Source organism: Panicum virgatum, chromosome 1N (assembly GCF_016808335.1).
Source record: "Panicum virgatum strain AP13 chromosome 1N, P.virgatum_v5, whole genome shotgun sequence".
Lineage (NCBI taxonomy): Eukaryota > Viridiplantae > Streptophyta > Magnoliopsida > Poales > Poaceae > Panicum > Panicum virgatum.
Window position 1 is genome coordinate 37,441,355 of NC_053145.1, and position 18,114 is coordinate 37,459,468.

Below are 18,114 nucleotides of genomic sequence, written 5' to 3' on the forward strand. Positions count from 1 at the left end.
CGTGGAAGTTAAGCACAACTGCCACAATTGCGTACCACTGGCACTAAATGAATTACCAGCCAGGAACTGACCTTGGAGTGCTATAAATAGGACCCCATCCACTACTTGTAAACACACACCAAAGGAGCAACTCACTCTTCTCATTTCTTGAGTAGGATTATTAGTTGGGAGTTAGAGTCGAGTCGAGCTTGTCTCGGGGATCCGAAGTCGTCATCGGAGCTCGGTATAAGCTCTCGTATCTTTTCCTTTAACTTTATTAATATAAGTAATATTCTTTATTTACTTGAGTCAGCTTTACTTTCCGCAAGTCTTTAATCCTTTCAAGTACGAGTACTTGTCTACGGAAGTAGTTTACCTCTAGTTTAGTTTAAGTTATCTTTCTTGTTTGTCGGAGCTTGACTTATGAGTTTTCTCGCCTGGACTAGTGAACTCAAGTTAGTTCTCTAGGTTGAGGGGGATTACTCTGGAAGGCCTCAAGTGAAATCCTAGTACCGAGAGCAGACGTGGTGTCTGACTCAGTGCTAGCTAGGAGGTGTGTTAAACCCCACGGTGCCGCAGTGGTAGGCGGCAAGTGGGGACAGCCTTGTCCGTCCTTTGTAGTCCACCATGTTTGGGTGCTTTCATAGCAGTAGTTGCCGAAGGACGTCGGACTCCCTTCTCATCCCTTTCTGAGTCCTTCTCTTAGGCCGCCGAAGTAAGCTCCAGGTTGTCGGCATCAAGACAGAAGCTTAGATTAGTTCTAGTGAGGCCAACTCAGTAGTTTAGAAGTGTATCATGTGTCCTTTCTCGCTCGTTGTCCTCTCAGCTGCTACCTCTCTAAAGTATAGAGTCTCCTGTGTGTCAGACGGTCATGGACTAGCCATTTATCTTACCTGTTATCTGGCTTACCTCTACTAAATTAGTTGGTCGATAGATTCAGTAAAGGTTATCATTACGATTTACGATACACTTTACCATAGTGCTTCCCTGAGGATTTTCACGATACCCCAAAATACTCCATGGTGAAGTGCTACACCGGTGATTTTATGCGCTTGCAGAATACCTATTCAGATTGAGCATAAGAGACACCAACAAGTATTTCTTGCACCGTCGCCGGGGAAGCAATTGGCTAAAGTTATCGTATAATTGAGTGATAGACTTTAATGCTTTATCACCGCTAGTTTTAGCGGGCTTACCGCTCTCTCCCTCATCTGGTCGATGCAGAGCAGTGCATGACCGGTTTTGATCTACCATCAAACTGCGATCCAAATCCTCAAAGAATTAGGCAAATTGTAAGACGCTGCGTCGTCCCACCACAGAAGAAACCCACTTGGAACCCTCGTTCATATGTTTCAGTACCACCTATGGCCAAGACTCTTCGTTAGTACTCAGCCCCGTCCAGTAGCCACATCCCTACTGGACTGAACACCGACCAAGGCAATGATGGCTTTTAGCTCAAATCGGGACTAGTGAACATGGTTCAAGCGACTCCGTTCTATGGAAAGGCATCCGAGGATGCCACCGCTCACCTCCAAATTTTTTTGGAAGTGAGTAGTACTATCAACCCCAGAGGTACTATGATGGATAACATCCGTCTCTGGCTGTTCCCATTCTCTTTGCTCGGCAAAGAGAAGACGTGGTTATACACCAATAAAGCAGACTTCACCACTTGGGATGCCTGTTCCAATGTATTCCTAACGTAGTACTTCCCGGTGGGCAAAACAAATGCCCTCCGGAGCAAGATCTCTGGATTCCAGCAGCTTTCGGATGAAGCCATCCCGGAAGCTTGGGAGAGATTCCAGGAGTACGTTGCAGCATGCCCCCACCACGGCATGGTGGAATGGCTGATCATTCAGAGTTGCTTCCATGGCCTGAACCCACCAGCTCAGAACCACATCGATGCAGCATCAGGTGGTTCGTCCTCTCGCTCGACATCACTGGAGCGAAAGCGCTGGTAGAGAAGATTGCTTCCAACCAGAGTTGGAAAGGAGAAAGGCAGCAGCAGACCCGCAAGGGAATTCATCATATCGACAGTGTCGATATGCTTGCTACCAAGATGGACCTTCTCATGAAGAAGCTGAAGTCTCCACACTAGGAGGCCAACTAGATCATGGACTCTCGTATGACATTGGAGACTTGTGGAGAAACTGGACATATGGGCAACTCTTGCCCAATCACCTAGGAGGAAGCCAACTTCGTTGGAGCGAGCAACTCCTACAACTCATGCTTTCATCCTCAGCAGGGTTGGAATTCCAAGCCCAACCTCCCCTTCGGCCAACAGCAAGGTATGAATTTGAATAACAATTTTCATCCTACTTTAAAAGACCTAGTGTATGGACAAAAGCAAATTAATGACAACATTAGTAAGAAATTTCTTGCTAATGACAAGATTTTGGAATCAATGGTCGGACAGCTAGAGGGGCTGAACTCTATTATTAAGAATCAGTTGAGCTTTAATAAAATGATAGAAACTCAAGTAGTTCAGCTAGCCTCATCTTGTCATAACAATAACTCGGGAAAACTGCCCGGACAACCGGAAATTTCCCCGAAGGAGAATGTTAGTGCGGTGACAACGCGGACCGGTAAGTCCACGCAGGAACCACTATATCCTAAAGATGCAGGATCTCGGCGGAAAGCCATGACCGCCAGCAATACCTCTGTTGAAGACAAAGATAAGGAGGAGGCCGAGGAATCCAACACAACTGCTGCCCAGGAGGAAATCGTGGAACCCCCCTAGAACTTCACGGTAGTATCATGACACTATTGCCTTACCATTTCCGGAATGGATAAGGAAGCCGGTGGCCGACGAACAATTCGGCAAGTTCGTCGAGGTAATAAAGAAGCTATATTTGAATATACCGCTTCTTGATGCTATGCAGGTTCCAACCTATGCCAAGTATATCAAGGATATTCTTGGGAATAAGAGAACCTTGCCCACCACCGAGGTCGTGCAACTCATAGAGGAGAGTAGTGCAGCTATACTCGATCCTCTCCTGGAGAAGAAGAAGGATCCAGGATGTCCCACAATCACATGTTCAATCGGGAGCCAACACTTTTCACACGCTCTTTCCAATCTGGGAGCAAGCGTCAGCGTCATGCCCAAGGTAGTTTATGACAAATTAAACTATCATGCGCTTGCACCTACTGCCATGTGCTTGCAGCTAGTGGATCAATCGGTCCGTTACCCCGCAAGAATTGCATAGAACGTTCTGGTGAAATTCTGGAACTTCTTCATTCCTGTTGATTTCGTCGTCCTCGATATGGAAGTCGACGCCACGACCCCTCTCATTTTGGGGAGGTCGTTCTTGAGTACAACAAATGCACACATTGATGTGGCAGTTGGAGAAATCCATCTCAACATCAATGGGCAGATAGAGAAGTTCGCCTTCAGACCGAAGGTCGAACAATGTTCCCAGGGTAGAACTTTCAACCGGCGGAAATACGAGAAAGAGCAAAAGATGGCATCAACCCCTACAATTGATGCCCTTGCCGAACTCGTAGAACGACTATGACTCGACAGGGAAATCAGGGTGCACAACTACAGGAACGCGAGACGGAGAATCCTACGTAAGGAATTTGAGGAATCGGAGGCGAAAGCGATCAAAATAAAACCCGCCACCAAGAAGGAATGGCGGAGGAAAGTGTCCTCATCAGGAACTGCATCCGGCGACGACAACAAAACTAAAGGTATGGAGAGTCCCACTCCGGACTTAAAACCCAAGCCCTCGCCATGAGGACCATGGTACGTATCTATTCTTGCATTTGCATATATGATAGTTTTATTTTCTTGCATCATTTTATCTTTCCACATCATGGAATGTTTAAATTTTGAATCAACCATTCATTTAAATTTAGTTTTGCATCATTCAAGATTGCATAAAAAAATTCGGCCAAAGTTTAGGCCGGCCGGCCCCCTCGCTTCTCTTTTGTCCAGAGAGCTGCAGGGATCAGGAGCCTTGAGTGCTTGTGAAGCAAAGCAAAGGAGGCAGACAATTTGTACATAGGGGGGACAAGCCGGCCGGCCTCATCATGGCCGCTCGGTGCCTCTCCTTCGCTCACGTCCCGTCGTCACCCACCGGACCATGAGTACCTGCAACTCTAGCGCATAGACTTCGACATAGAGCAAGGGAGGCCGCCCGAGGTGCTAGCCGGCCTGCCCCAGGCCGGCCGGCCTGGCCCCGGTGCCCCTCTATAAAACCCAAGCACCCCTGTTGTCGGTTGAAACCCACCGGCGAGCAGCGACAGGCAACACGAAGAGCCGGGAGGTTGCCGGGGCGCTGGCAGGCACTGCTCCCTCGTCGACGGCCCGCAATTCCGGCACACGCCGCGGCATACGAAGTCGCAGGGCGTGCCACCTGACCTATACCCGATCAGGAAGGTGCGAACGTGCTTGCAACGATCTACCTGCATACACAAACACGTGGAAACATAAGTCCGAGCCATGGTCGGCTCCCCGGGACGACTCTTGCATCGGCTTTAAAGAGCCGATCGAGTCCCGGTGTCAGATTGGATCTGTTTGTATCCGAATATGATAAATAAAGCAAATAACTATAAAGCTGCTTCAATTAAATCTAACTAATCTAATCGACGACGGTAATAGCTTCACTGCTAGATCGGAACATCCTACACGTGACTGGGCCTAATGAACATAACAGATAACTGAATCATAACCAAGAACAGAGGCCTAAGAACTAGCAAGAGCCGATTCCCGGAACAATCCCTATCAAGGCTAAGATAAAGCATCTACTACGCCACCAGATCATCCAACCCGTTTGCAAGGCCTAATCTAGCAGATATTACGCCAACTCTTATGAACAAGAGCAAACCATAACAGATCAGATCTATTAGACATAAAAGAAGCAGGGTGTTGTCTCCGTGCAACTAATTCTATGTGACAAGAACTAGCATAAGATTGAAACGTGACTGCACAGAGACAACATGATATTCGTAGATGATAAGCGATGAAAGCACGACGAATCTACTAAAAGCCAAGCTACGAACATCAGGATAACTAGCATTACTCGCCATCAAAAACGCTTCAGTACGAGTAATGCCAAGGTAAAAGCAAGAACAACGCTGCCCTGATCGCAAGACGCGAACAGGGCAGCATGGCTTTTACTTGGATGAAACCCTAAGATTAGGGGTGGCGATGCACCGAGATTGTTGTTTGTTACGAGACGTGATTACGCTCTCTCTTACGAATAACATAGGGTACATATTTATAGTCCGGAGACTTGGGAAACAATCTAACCTAATCTTGTTCCGATCGGACTCTATCTCTAATCTAAGATACATGGCCCATGTGGCCCAAATGCTCACGCAAGAGCTGATTTACAAGCCTTCTTAATCTTCTGCTTTAAGCCCAACTTGCTTTCGGCCCATAAATTAAGCCTATTAATTTATGGCGATAACACATGCCCCCTGGTTTTGGCAATGATAATTCCAAAACCACTCCGTCGCTTCATCTTCCCATTAATGTTCATTAAACACACTGCAACCACCAAGGAAGACGCAATGTCTCTGCAACTGGCTCCTCGTAGAATGTGAAACTGCCGATTCGTCTCCCAACTTTTCACTATTTAATCTCAACCCGAATCGGCTCTTCTTCACAGCAAACTCCTTCTTCCTCCCAAAGCCAAGTAGCGCAGAAAAACCCCAATCTTCCAGCAACCAATAGCCATGGCAATCTCTTCTTCCTCTGACTCCAACTCCTTCGGAGACTCTTCTTCTTCCTCTTCTCCTTCTTCTTCTTCTTCTTCCCTCTCTGCCTCCTCCATCGACTCCATCCCGGAGAGTCGGGAGCCGACGCCGGAGTGGGACCCGACAGCAGTGTATGAAGCGCTGGCTCCTCTGCATTGGGATGCAGAGGAGTTCGATTTTGGGGTCGTCTCTGGCTCCTCCGGCTCCTGTTCCAGGAGGAGTCGGAGAACAGCGGCGAAGAAGACCCCTCTTCGGATGGAGTCGACTTCTCCTCGGAAGAGGAGATCGACTCCTCCTCTGACAACGACGAGCCAATGGGCGGAAAGCCCTTCCGGTTCCTCGGCTCCTCCGAGGAGGATAGCGAAGAAGAGGGCAGCGGCGGCAGCGGTCGGAGCAGCGACTTCGGGTCTGAAAGTGGCAGCAGCGCCTTCAACAGCGACGATGACGACAACGACGATAGCAACGACAGCGGAGGTGGGGATGCATCGGTGCGAAGCCCCAAGCTCCATAGGTACTAGGTACCTACGAGCAGTAGGCGTAGTACAGTAGGAGTAGGATCACAAAGCCGAAGGATTAATTCCTTTGTAACAATCGGCTTTTCCTTGTAATGACCTCTCTTTCAAATGAAGTTAATCTCCTTCAACTATTGTGTATTTGCTTTATCCTCCAAAAAGCCGATGGCAACGCATCAGGCTTCTATAAATATCCAAAAGCTGACGAAATTCAATCTAGAAGCAACAGGCATAAGAGTAGAGTATTACTTCCACCTTGAACCGAATTCGAAACAAACTCTCAAATCCGAGCGTAATTCGAAAACCCAGCTCTACAAATTCGAGCAAGAACTCTCTAAGCATCCAGAATTCGAATCAGAGCCCACAGCAACCAAACCCTAAGTCAATAGATCTGAACCATGGCAGACTCTGCAGCTCAGACAACAAATTCTGCAATCGATGATGCAGCAATCTGCGGCCTGAAGGTAACATTCAGCCCAATCCTTTAACTTTCTTCAGCTTGTCAAGCCTCTAAAACATTAAACTCTGAAACCTGACACCATATGCATACTTCTGAATTCCTGAACTTCAGGTGTCAGACATCCTTCTGTCGCATCCTTCCAACCCAAAATCTTTCTGTCTTGGCCCACGAACCTACAAAAATCCCATAGATTTGATCTCTTGTGAAGCAAATAGGATCCCTTTCGTAAGTCAAAACATCAATTTGAATCTCTGGGCCGACTGCTTAAGAGCCTGGCCTAACCCCCCTGAGAGCTGGATTACATGGTACAGCAGAGTAGCGAAAAGCTTATATGCCCTTGTGGCAAGACTTGAACATAGCCGATGCACTTAGCTTATCATTATCTCCTCTCGACAAAGATGAAAATCTTCTAAAAACCATCGGCTATTTTTGATCTGATGTCCTGAACTATTTTCTCTTCGGTCATGGACCCATGACCCCTACTCTGCTGGATGTCACCATGATCACTGGCCTAGACATTGAATCTCCTAATCCTGCTGCTCACAAAATGGCATAAGTCCCCTTTAAACTTTCATCTAAGGTTAATTGCACAAACTGGGGCACTTACATGAGTCAGCACATGAAAACAAAATGTCCAGTGACTGAAAAAGAACACACAGCCTTCTTGAATCTTTGGCTAGAGCACTTCATCTTCTGTGGTCCTTCTTTAGCTCTAACTAAGAATTATCTTCCCTTGGCCAATCATCTGGCCCATGACAACCGCACTGGCCTAGGTAAACTTTTTCTTGGAGAAACCTACAGATATCTCCATTTGATGACATCTAACTTGCTTAACCAAAAGAAACTGAGAATTGGAGGCCCTTGGTGGTTTATTGTAACACCCTAGTTTAAATTTTAGCATTTTTTTAATAAATTTAATTGGCTTTATTTAATTTTCTAAGGATTATTGTGTTAGTATTGCATTTAATCCAATTTTTGATCCTCAAGTAATTAAAATTTTATCGTAGGTTTAAATTTTGGTGTTGCATTCATGCTGGTGCATAGTTTTAATTAGCTGAGTGTGGTTTGAATTCAAATTTGTATTTGAATTCAAACTTTGTTTGTTTGTTTTAGAAATAGAAGTAGTAAAAGAAAAGGGAACCCAAACCCAGTGACCAGCCCAACACCCGATCCAGTCTGGCCCGTTCAACCCAGCCCAACAGCAACCCAAACCTGACCGGCCCACCTCCTCTCCTTCCCTCTCAGCATGCGGCCCACATCCACCCCGGCGGCCCAGCCCGTTTCCTCTCCTTCCCTTTCCCTCCCGCGCCAGCAGCCCACGCCGCGGCCCAGCTCTCCTCGCGCGCCGGCCTGCTTCCGCAAGCGCGTCGCCCGCGCCCCCACTGACCGAGCGGACCCACTTGTCATCCCCGTCCCACGCCTCCTCCACGTGCTCACCGGTCACGCCCGAGCTCCTCTGCTCCGCCCGCTCCCTCGCTGCTCCATGGGACTCCCGGATCCCGCAGGGCTAGCTAGCCAGCCTCACCTGAGCTCCTCCCTTCTAGAAGCCGCACCACCGATGCCAGGATCACGCCAAACCGTTGCGGATCCGCTTCTCCCGCGAGCAATCACGGCCGTGATCTCCGCCGCACTCAACACGGGCACGCACGCCCAAGATCCCCGTGCCCTCCTTTAATTAGCCCCGAGACCCTCCCTGCATCCTATCTCACCCTACAACCGCCGCACCAACCCTAGCAGCCGCCTCCACGCCGCTCCGCCCGGAGCAGAGCACCGCGCCGCCACAGGTGAGTCTGCCCGCCCGCTCGATTCCTCGCCGCCGGCGAACCGCAGGCCGCACTGACCAGTTGTACACCTCCACAGACCCCGCCCGGACTTCCCCGACGGCTCAGTAGGCCCGGAGACGCCCTGCATCCACCTCGCCTCCGAGCTTCGCCGTGCGCCATCACCGGACCGACGCCGTCGACCTTGCTGCGCCACGCATCCTCCCGATTCAGTACTAGGAGAGCACCACCTAGATCCCCGTTACCTTTTACGCCAGAGGTCTCAGCCGTAGCATGTATCCGAGGCTAGAACGCCGGCTTGCCGGTGCTCCGCCACCAACCACCCGCGGCGAGCTCGCTGCAGCGCCGCCAGTGCCCCTACGTGCCTCCTAGTGCCCCTGGACGAGTTCGCCTGGCCGCGCGCTCGCTCCTCGACCAAACCCCAGCCGGACGCGAGCCCAGCACAGCGCGCACGCGCGCACACCAGCGTCGCCGTCGCGTAGACCCGCCACCACCGCCACACACGCTGCCCCGAGCCTCCCCGCCCCGCGCACGAGGCCCAGGTGGATTACGCATGCCGCGTACTCCATCCCAGGCCAAAGCCCCGCTTGGATTGACCCCCGGAGCGCCGGATTGGGCATCTCCGGCGAGCCCCCAAGCCGCGCTGCCACGGGAAAGGTTTCCCCGGCGAGCTCCGCCGCCGCCCTCACGCGGATCTGACCTGGGCCGTCAGATCTGAGGTGAACGGCCCTGATTAGATCCGGATCCCATCAAACCAGAGCCGTGCGATCGCGATCCAACGACCGACCAGCAAAGATACCGGTTCGGCCTGGTTCATTTGCTAAAGAGCCCTTGCACTTTAGGAGAATCAACCCGCAGTCCTAGTGTTTTGAAAATTAATTCTAACCAAGCCCAGTTTTTAGCATTTTGGCCCCTGAGCTCTATAGAAATCGAACCCGCCGTCCAGGCCCGCTGATTTTGCACGCTAGCCCTTAGATTTAATGGTTAATTTCGTTTTAGTCCTCGGTTTTTGCCCAGAAACCCCCTGGAACTCCAGTTTTCTTACTAATAGGTCCCTGGAAATTGTTTTTAGCCTAGATTTTGCGTTTTAGCTCCGTTTTAGGCGTTCTTTATATCCACAGGATCGTTGTAACGCGTAGAATAGTTTTAGACTAGTTTAGTGTGTTGTTTTTATGTATTGATGTACTGTTTCTTAGTGTTAGTATTTGTTTGCATGTATGTTTATGTTGTTGCCTTGTTTTTGGCCATGTGTTCGTGAGTAGACGTTGAGCTACCGGAGGAGCCCCAGTACCAGTACCCGGAGCAACCGTCTTCTGACCAGTTTGAGCAGCAGCAGGAGCAGTACGAGGAAGGCAAGTATAACATGAACAACACCTATCACTTTAAATACATTTTCATACTGCATTTTAATTATGTATGCCTATAAGGATTTTCCTAGCCACTTTATTATCTTATATATATCCTTTGGGTTGCATTTTGGTTAGTTGTGCTAGGTGCCGCGCTATAACACACTTGGTCCTTTTTAATTAATTTGATTAATGGTTTATGCAACTTAATTTTGAGAGTGGCCCTCTGTGTTGGCTTGAGTGGCTCACGTCTCGTTAAAATTGGTTTTTGTTAGAAACATGGTTTAAGGGGGCCAGCACGGTGCTTAGTGCTTAGCTGGCCACTCTCCATAAGGACCGGTTCATAGAGCGACAACCTGGGACAACAGCGCTACCACAAGACTGGAATGGGACGGTCTTGGCTTACTAATTAGGTCTTTTTGGTTTGGAGTAACTTACCAATGGGAAAAGGGTGGTAAGCTTCAATGGTCCCTGCTCCTCCGCCTTTGTCTGTGCTTGGTTTGCGCACCTGTGCTTGTACCCCCGTGAGGTGGGCCCCATCATCGCTGATCCAACTCTTCGTGGTTACGCCTTACAACGAGATTCTTTGTAACGGCCTCGTAGTGAGTTTGCTAGCCATCTCTCCTAAGGAAGTGTGATGAACAACTAGCGTATCTCACGACTTGTGGGTAAAGATGTGCAACCTCTGCAGAGTGTAAAACTGGTATACTAGCCGTGCTCACGGTCATGAGCGGCCCAGATCCTCCTTTTGATTAGTGGGGTTATCTTCCTTTGATGAGGCAGGTTTCCCCGGGTGGCTTGGTTCGGTTTGGTTCCCAGTAGTTTCTTAATTAATTCTGATTAATTACTATGTAACTGGGTTTATGGTAATTCATCAACTCGTAGTAAATAGCTTTAATAAAACTTTGCCAAGATTAAAAGCTAATGCAGTTGAGTCAGCCAACCTTAGAGCCTCATAGTTTGTGTTATACTTGTTGAGTACAAGTTGTGTACTCACTCTTGCCTCTTCTCTACTTTTTCCTCTTGGATACTCTACTGTTGCTCAGTTCCTGCCGACGCGAGGGAGTTCGCTCAGCGCTACCAGGACTACGAGGACTTCTAGGTGTTCGTCTCCCAGTCGACGTCCCTGTGGCGCCCTGCTCAGCTTCAGAGAGTTTTTATCGTATTGTACTTCGCTTCCGCTGTATCAGACATTTTGTCATTAATGTAATAAATAACATTTGTATTCACTTTATTATATCTTTTTACGTGATATGTGCTGTGATATACTGTTCATTCTGTTGTATATACATGTGACTTGATCCTGGCACGTATATGATTGCTCGGTTTATGTCCTTTTATAAACCGGGTGTTACATTTATTCAGTTGTGGGCACAACTATACTTTTAGCACCAGATCCCAAACTTCCAAGGCCTGACCAAAAATTCCTTTCCTGATGAGCGTGACAAGCCAATTAGATGTACTAGTTATGGTCAAGCTTTATTTAGTCTTCCTGGCAGTAAACTGAATCCGACAGATGCAGTAAAATGGTTCAGAGTCTTCTACAAAGGACTAGACAATCCACTATATTTCCCATTCACTGAATCTGAATCTTTTGAGAATCCAACTGCCTTTAGACTGGATTGTTTTGCCGATGACAATAGCACTGGGCATCTATACTCTTTAATGATCCGACCTGGCTTCCTTCCCGTTGGCATCAGCACCTCGAATAGAATTATCAAGCCAGGTTATGAAACCTATCAACCAGTCATAGCAGCTCGGCAATTTGGCTTAGGACAAGTCCCTCCCCACTTCCATATTCACCATTTGGTGGAGAGCAAAGCTGATCTGCCTGATGGCCTCACCAGTTCAAGATGCTACAGCATGTTCGATGATCTCCACATTCCAATACCAGCCGATCTAACCTTCACCTCCTCACCAATCGACCTTAGCACATGGTGGGAAATGTGGAAAACACATGTATTCAGGAAAGCTCTAGGTCCTCGACTGCAGCAAATCGATCCTGAATATGTAATCCCCGAGGAAGAGGTACTGAATCTGTGCACTTTATTCCTTCTAAGTCCTCTATCCCTTTCTCTTGGCTAATCTTGCTCACCCTATTGGCAGCAACAAGATGGTCCAGAACCCATGACCAACAACGGGGAGCCATTCCACTTTCTTCCAACTGCCCCTGATGTACTCTTTTGCAAAGGATCACCATCAATGAAGAAAGTGATAATGACTGTTCAGCCAGACTTACTTCAGTCGGCTTCCAAACGAAGACAAGCTTCTGCAATTGTTGCCCCCCGAGTCTTAACCAAGAAAAGGAAGATGATCACGAGATGAGTCATCAAGAAACTAGCACTAGCTTCCCCAAGTCCATCAGAGTCTAACACCAACCAAGTAACTCATCTTTCTAAAACTTCTTCTTTACTGCGTACACATATACTCTGGTTGACTGTAGTTCTATTTCCAGGATGCAGCTGAAGACATCCTTGAAACTAGTAGCCCAGCACAACACGAAGTCATCGTTCACGAAGCTGACACTGGAGCAACCGAAACTTCAAATACTCTGACGGATGTACATGACGAACAGGTTAACACAGTCGAAGCCCCTGTTGTCACCTCCAATCCAACCGGATCGGCTACACCTGAACCGATCATTACTTCTTGTTCAGAACAGGTAACTTTTATGAGAACCAATTCTAAACCAGCCGATAGCTTCATAAATGCATCTTGCTCTAACTTCAGATATGTCCATAGGGCTTTGGTATTTCAGGTTTGCTTTCCTTTGACCCGGCATCAATGGGTCTGATTGTCCCTGGAGCAGAAATGTCATCTTTGCAGCAATCGGCTAATTTGGCAGATCAGCTTCAACTCATCAAGGATCTACTATCTGCTCCGATCACTGCTTTGGTTGATGATTCCAGCAAGATAAAAGAAATTCTTGAGCAGATAGAATCCCGGCTTCCAGAATTACTTCGAGTCAAACTTTGGCCAGCCGGCCATCTTCCTTTCTTTCGGGCAGAGGTGAAGGCAGCACAACAAACAATAGAAGCACGTCGTTCTCAAGTCTCTTTGAAAACTGACATAGCTCAAAAGTGCAAAGCCCTCAACCAAAAGAAAGCAACTCTGGATGGTAAAGCTGATATCTCCAAGAACACAAGATGACTCAACCTCTTGGAAAAGGAACTGACGGAACTTGAAGAAAAGGTCTGCAATACCCAAAGACTAATCCAAGAGGAGAAAGCTTCGATCGCAAACTCCAAGCAGGAAGTCCAAGAAATAACTGAACAAATACAGGTAGAGTTTGCAGAGATAAGCACCTTGAGTCGACAGATAATATCAGGCAATGACAAGGATGACGAAGAAATCATTCCAAGAGCTGACGATGTTCGTGCAGAAGCCATCCATGCTATAGAGAAATTCCTGAACTAGTAGGACTATTCAGAAACATTTGATGTTGCCTGTAAAATCTGAAACTTGTACTCATTTAAAACATCTTAAGTCGATGGTCACACATCGGCTATCTCGCTTTTAATATGTATTTTTTTTTACTAGCCAACTCAATGTGTTGGCCTCTCATTCATCATTTTTTTTCTACCGGCCAACTCAACGTGCTGGCCTATCTCTTTTTTTTTTGTTTTTTTACCGGCCAACTCAACGTGTTGGCCTATTTCTTTTTTTTTGTTACTGGCCAACTCAACGTGTTGGCCTTTCTCGGTACAGCCAGATGGATCTCATCGGCTCTTGTTACTCGCTTTCCCACATGCTCGGGAAATACTTTCTATCTTTGGTTCCCAACGGTAACACTGCCTCCCAAACCAAGTCTCCAACCTAGAAATTCTTTGGCTTGACCTTCTTATTGTACGCACGAGCAACTTTAGCCTTGTTTTCCTTAATCTTCTCCAGTGACCAAAGTCTTAGCTCTGTCAAGTCCTCCACATTGTCATTCATCAAGGCTGCATACTGTTCGGTTGTCAGATCGTTCTGGAACTCGACACGCCTTGATCCAGCTGTGATTTCCCATGGTAAAACAACATCTTGGCCGTAGACCAAATGGTACGGCGATGTCTTGGTGGATCCGTGACATGAAATACGATACGCCCACAAAGCTTCTGACAACACCTCATGCCAGCGCCTAGGATATTCATCGATCTTTCTCTTGATCAACTTGATAAGGCTCTGGTTGGATGCTTCACCTTGTCCGTTAGCCTGGGCATAATATGGAGATGATCTGATCAGCTTAATCCCCATGTCATCGGCAAACTTCCTGAATTCCTCTGATATAAAGACCGACCCTCCATCGGTTGTAATAGTTTGAGGAATCCCAAATCTGTGAATGATATGCTCTTTGACAAAGCTGATCACATCTCTTGACGCTACTGTCCTCATGGGCACTGCCTCTACCCACTTTATGAAATAATCTGTAGCAGCTAAGACCCACTGGTGACCCTTGCTAGATGACGGGTTGATCTGACCAATCATATACATGGCCCAACCTCTGAATGGCCATGGTTTGATGATAGGGTTCATTACTGATGCTGGCACTATCTGAATTTTACCAAACCTCTGACATGCCTGACATCCCTTGTAATATTTGAAGCAATCTTCAAGCATGGTGGGCCAGTAATAACCCGATCGTCTAATCAGCCACTTCATCTTATGAGCCGACTGATGAGTACCGCAGGTTCCCTCGTGAACCTCGTGCAAGAGCCGATTTGACTCTGAAGGTCCCAGACATTTAAGCAGTAGTCCTTCCAAGGTTCTGTAAAATATATCATCCCCTATCAGAACATACTTCATAGCCTTGAGTCTTATCCTCCTGGGTGCCCCCCGAGCCGAATCCTTCAAGTAATTAAAGATATCGGCTCTCCAGTCTCCAGGTTCTAGAAACTGAATCTCCACATCGACTCCATCGGCTGTTTCCTTGTACCCGGAAGCCATCTGTGCCAAATCATTGGCTTCATTGTTCAGAGTTCTGCGTATCCAGTGGAAATTGATATACCTGAATCGTGACATCAACTCACGGCACTGCATCCATATCGGAAAAAGAGCCTCGCTCTCACATCTATATTCTTCCGTGAGCTGAGAAATCACCAGCTTCAAATCTCCAAATATTTCCACCGCTTCTGCACCAGCTTCGAGGAGCAATTCCATTCCCTTGCGAACGGCTTCATATTCCACCAAATTATTGGTACATGGGGCAGTCATCCTGATGGAAAAAGAGTAAGTCGCCCCTCGAGGCGACACCAACAGAATTCCCACTGTACTTCATCGTCCAGACAGATTAGAAATAAATCGTCTGACAAAGTTAATTTTACCGATGAGCTTCTGCAACTCCTTCTTCGTGGTAGGCGGCTTCATCGTCTTCACAGCTTCTTGACTCTTCAGGCCGATCTCGATTCCCCGTTCATGCACCAGGAATCCCAAAAATTGACCGCCCGATACGCCAAAGACACATTTCTTTGGGTTCATCTTGAGCCCAAACTTCTGAGTCCGTTCCAAGACCTGACGCAAATCTTCTAGATGCCCCCAGCTGATTTGGACTTGACCATGACATCATCAATATAAATTTCTACCAGTTTGCCGATGAGATCATGAAAAATGTAATTCATGGCACGTTGGTACGTCGCACAGGCATTTTTCAATCCAAAAGTCATAACCAGGTACTCGAACAACCCGACTGCACCTGGTACTCTGAACGCGGTCTTGTGTACATCCTCTGGGACCATGAAAATCTAATTGTAGCCAGCATTACCGTCCATAAAGCTCGTCATCTTATGGCCAGCTGCTGCATTGATCAATGTTTCTGCAACAGGCATCGGATACTCATCTTTTGGAGTTGCTCTGTTGAGGTCCCTGAAATCCACGCAGACTCGCCATCGGCTATTTTTCTTTTGTACGGGGACCACGCTGAAGATCCACTCTGCATACCGACATGGCCTGATGAATCATGTGTCCAGCATCTTTTGCACCTCCTTCTTAACCTCCTCCAGGACTTCGGCCTTCATCTGCCGTGTTGGTTGCTGAAACGGCCGAAATCCCTTCTTGAGCGGGAGCCGATGCTCGACGATATTTCTATCTAGACTAGGCATCTCAGTATAATCCCATGCGAAACAGTCCCGGTACTCCTTCAACAGTGCTATTATTTGCTCACGCAAGATCGGGTCTAACTTTTTGCTGATAAATGTCGGTCGCGGCTTATCCCCGGGACCGATATCGACTTCCTCCAAATCGTCAGCAGACGTAAACCCATAACATAGCTTGCCACCAATTGAAAGATCGACATCGACAGCAAACACAGGTAGATGACAAGAAAAATTTTCCGGCCAACCGCATGGGCTGGCCGCTCCCACATTTCTGTTATCATTCAGAACTGAATGCTCAGCAAAGGCCATCGTTTGTACACGATGTGACAATTGTAACCCCAAATACACGTTACTCATTTTTTGGGGCAAGTCGCTGGGACCGGCCTCTCTAATTTTGCTGAACTCCGTAGCTTGCCAGGACGTATCTACTCTGTGAGGCCAATGGATAAGACCAGCCTCAGCCCGTTTTTTGTCGCTTCGATCCGATCACAATCTTCCAGCGCGATCCCTGAGATCGGCTCTTGACCTTCCGCATCCCAGGCGTTCATGTCCGCAAGCGAAACCTCGCTGGAATCATCTGCACGGACCACCTCCACTTCATCGCCATCCCACTGGACCAAACACTGGTGCATCGTGGAAGGAACACAACAATTGGCGTGAATCCAATCCCTCCCAAGTAGCACTGTGTATGTACTCTTACTATTGACGATGAAGAACGACGTCAGAACGGTCTTGCGGCCAACTGTCAACTCCACATTTAGGACACCCTGTGCCTCCGACGGCTGATCGTTGAAATCATTGAGCATGACATTGGTCTTGATGAGATCAGTAGTAGAACGACCCAATCGGCGCAGCACTAAGTACGGCATCAGGTTGACTGCGGCGCCAGTGTCGACCAACATCCTATTCACAGGCTTGCCGTCGATGAAGCCCTTGAGATACAATCCCTTCAGGTGCTTGTAGCTCTTCTCCTTGGGCTTCTCGAAGATGATCGGCTGTGGGCCGAGATGTAGCTGCGCGATGGCCAATTCCTCCGGATGGGGTACCCGAAACTCCGATGTTCACATCAGCCGATGGCTTGTCATCGGCTCTTGACTGCTTGGGGTGCCACTCTTTTCTTGGAGGGCACCTCTCCTCCCTTTGCGGCCGCCTGACTTGCTCCGCGAGATCCGGACGCGCCTTCCTCAGCACGTCGAGGTACTTTGCTTCCACTTCTTCGAGATTGCACAGGCGCTGCACTCTGCGCTTCTGTGATCGGCTGAGCCCGTCAGGACACCATCGAGGGCGATGGTACTTGTCTTCCTCTTCTGGCTCGAGATCACCCCTGGATGGCCGCCTCACACGGTCATCATGACATGTTCTGGGCCCCAAGCGCTGGAACACTGATGTCTCGTTCTGCTGGCGTCATCGAGGCCTGCTCTCCAAGCAATCATCTATAGTAGGCAATCGGCTCATGCCGGAGTTCCAACAGTACCTGAAGAACGGGCAATGCCAGTGGTCTCGTATAGCCTGGCGTCTCCCCAGCGTCCTTCCTGTGCGGTGCTCGTACTCGTCTTCCTCCGATTCGTATCGGCGGCGCAACTTGTACTGGTACAGGTACTTTTCCAAAAGCCGATTAGAAGGTGGAAGCTGGTTGCGGATGTGACGCACTTGCTCTTCAGTCACATGCTGCTGTTCTAGTTCATGTTCATCCTACGGCCGTTTGCCAGAAGCGGCCTCTTTCCTCTGCTCGTCACGGCGGCGCACAGGCCCTGCAATGTTGATCTGGAATGAAAAATTCTGGCCCGAGGGAGTGAAGTCTGACAACTCTACCACGTTAGCCTGTGGGAACAGTTGACTGTCCACTTTCATTGTGTGTTGGGCCAGAATTAATCGGCCCTGCTCGATAGCCGATTGGATCTGACGACGCAGCTCCTTGCATTCACCCGTGGCATGAGTGAACGAGTGATGCCATTTACAGTACAGCCTCCCCTGTAACTCTTGTGGGGTTGGCAGCTTGTGATTTTCTGGGAGCTTCAACTGTTTTTCCTTGAGTAGCAAATCAAATATCTGCTCTGCTTTGGCCATATCGAAGTCGAAGCCCTTCACAAGTCCCTGCTGTTTGACCCATTTGCACGGGACGGGGTTTGCCCCCCGAGTCCACTCTGCCACGGCCACTTCTTGTTCCTCGCCAGAATCATCGGAATCACCAGCTTGGGCCATGTTTACATGGCGCTTGAATTTTTCTTGGTACAGATCAGGGTGATAGTGCTCGTATGCTGTAAG

At 48.3% G+C, this 18,114-nt stretch overlaps 1 non-coding gene across 1 annotated transcript; it reads right to left on the reverse strand.

The window, feature by feature from the left end:
* Window positions 1-1,706: 1,706 nt before the first annotated feature.
* LOC120657745 lies at window positions 1,707-1,813 on the reverse strand. The gene has a single exon (XR_005668285.1). It is a non-coding gene; the product is annotated as a small nucleolar RNA R71 (small nucleolar RNA).
* Between the last annotated feature and the right edge of the window lie 16,301 nt (window positions 1,814-18,114).